The sequence below is a fragment of the Pistacia vera genome, unplaced genomic scaffold, assembly GCF_008641045.1.
Source record: "Pistacia vera cultivar Batoury unplaced genomic scaffold, PisVer_v2 Contig1524, whole genome shotgun sequence".
NCBI classification, from domain to species: Eukaryota; Viridiplantae; Streptophyta; class Magnoliopsida; order Sapindales; family Anacardiaceae; genus Pistacia; species Pistacia vera.
The window spans coordinates 14,144-16,788 of record NW_022195602.1 but is presented as its reverse complement, the minus strand read 5'-3'; the positions used below and the strand labels follow the sequence as shown (position 1 = coordinate 16,788).

The 2,645-nt window shown below is 36.3% G+C and overlaps 1 non-coding gene across 1 annotated transcript; it reads left to right on the top strand.

Moving 5' to 3' along the window:
- The first annotated feature begins 278 nt into the window (after positions 1-278).
- Positions 279-384, top strand: LOC116124522. The gene has a single exon (XR_004127227.1). It is a non-coding gene; the product is annotated as a small nucleolar RNA R71 (small nucleolar RNA).
- The last annotated feature ends 2,261 nt before the right edge of the window (positions 385-2,645 follow it).

Genomic DNA, 2,645 nt, shown 5'->3' with positions numbered 1-2,645 from the left:
TACTATATGTTAACTAATTAAACAAAGAACATTACTATTTGGCACGTACTATATGTTAACTAATTAAGAAAAGAACATTTACTATATTTGGTTACAACAACTGGTGTCATATCCTTTCTAATGACTATTGGTAATTATTCGTAGCCATCTCTTCAAGTAATCTGTAGGCATCTTCAAGACTTTTTTCCCATTAAAGTTCCTCCTTTCGCAACTTCTATCATTGATCGAATTGTTGGTAGCAAACCGTTATGAAAAGTTTGCACCACAGGCCCAAGGGTATGCCATGATGAGGACACTTTCGTAATAAATCTTTGTACCTCTCCCAAGCTCCGTACAATGATTCTAGCTCCATTTGAATAAAAGTTGTGATGTCATTTTGCATCTTCGTTGTTTTTGCTAAAGGAAGGAACTTGGCCAAAGAAATTTTGGGCTAGATTCTCCCATGTGTTGATTGACCCTACTGCAAGCGAATTCAACCACCCTTTTGCCTTGTCCCTTAATGAAAATGGAATAATTGCAGTCTTATGACATCATCTGACATTCTATTTCTATTGTGCTTGAAAGTATCACAAATCTCAAGAAAATTTGCTATATGAGTGTTTGAATCATCGTTGAGCATTCCAACAAACTATCATCGATGTCTAAATCATTTGTATGATGACTGGCTTTATTTGAAGTTGTTTGCCTGAAAATTTGGCACCTTATCAGGGCCGGCTTAAGGGCTAGGCAGGTGAGGCACCTGCCTAGGGCCCCTAAAAAAAAAGGGGCCCCAAAAAAAAGGGGGTCCAAATTTTTTATAAATTTTTTTTTTGAATATTTTACAAAAATAAAAATGGTTTATAATTTCTTATCTAAGCCAAGGGGTCCCAAAAAAAAAAGCCAAAAAAACCTAAATTTATTATAAACGTTTTACATATATTCCCACCCAAAGTTTAACAAAATAGCAAGTTTGTACCTTTAGTTTTATATATTCTAGTTTATACCCCTAAATTAACACATTGAATCTCTTTTAACAATGGAAGACTAAAATAGTTATTTACTTATCTCAAATTACTCACCCCTAATTCAATCCCAAAATTTGACATTCACATAAATCATCTCCGATCCTCTTCTGCTGCCAATGGTTTGGAGTTGATTTCGGTCAATTTTGTTTCCGGTCGATTTTCTCACCAAAATCGACCGAAATCATCATTTTATCATTTCCCAACCTTGATAGCCCTCGATTTGACTAATTTTTTATGAATCTCGCAACCCAACTCCACCACACGACAGCCATTTTCAGCCTTTTTGGCATGTACTCGACATTGTTGGCCTTCCCCGACACCACCATCTTCCTCCCCTCAGCCCACTCACCAAAACCCCTATCATACCTTATCTGTTTGCTCTGCCAATCGCTGGCCATCGATACCTTTTGGGCCGTGACTTCTCAAGCATTTTCTTATCAATCTTGGCATTGAAAATCACCAATTACATCACCTATCACTTCTCCAACATCTACTCTCCAAAACCCCCCACCAACCTAACCTTGTTAGCCTGCCGGTTGCTGTCCACCTCTCCTAGTGATTTTTCATCTCAAAAAGCAAAAAAATAATAATAAAAAATAAAAAAATAATAATAATAATTTTTTTAATATATGCTTATATTATTAGAGGGCCCCAAAGTAACTCCTGCCTAGGGTCACAAATATTCTAGAGACGGCCCTGCACCTTATGCTTGGAGTTGTACTGGTCACCAAAGGCAAAGCCAATCTTTCAAAGCTTTTTGATCATTTGCCTCCTTAACTTGATTGTCAATGGTTTGTTGTGCGCGTGTAGAGCCCTCTTTTGCTTTTCTCGACAGCCGACAAGTCTATTCAATCTCTAGGTCTAATGATAATAATTCTACGCTTTTCCAACGTCTCATAGACAACAGAGACTTCTAAAAAATTGGAAAACTCAAGTAAATTAAAACTTAACAAAAAAGAGAATTAATTTAGAACAAAAATGCTGAAAATACAAATTCAAAAACTCAAAACAAGAATAACAGCAGCAAATAAACGTAAACAAAGATTAATTAAATAAAAATAAAATTCAAATTAATGTAGAGTAGTTTTTTTACATTTTTGTTATTCTGAATCTAATAATCCAGTCATACTATATGATAAAGCTGCCTAACTCAAAGCTCTCTTGAATTAAAATAATTTTTGTTATTTTTAATTAATTTTGATGCCTTCAAGTATATACGCAAGTTTTCTCCATATTTTTGGCAAAGGTAACCACTTAGCCAACACAGATTTTTGATGACTCAGATTTCGCATGGAGTCCCTCACATGCNAAAAACACCAGCAGCAACTGCATAAAGAATCAGCAAAGAACCCAGCAGCCAGCACCTAAAAATAACCCAGCGGCCTGCAGCTTTTAAACCCAGCAGCCTGCATCTTTTTTTTTTTTTTTTTAAACCCAGCAGCACGAAGCCAAGAGACAAGAACCGGCAGCACACCAGCAGCTTCACAAACTAGGCAGTAGAAGAAAATCCAAAAAAAAGATAAAAAATATCCCAGAAGAACATCAGCAGCAGCCCTCCAACCCAGAAAAAACCAGATCCGGTTTTTTCAGTTCAAATCGGATCGTATATCAGATAATTTTGCACACCCCTACCAGTAAGTG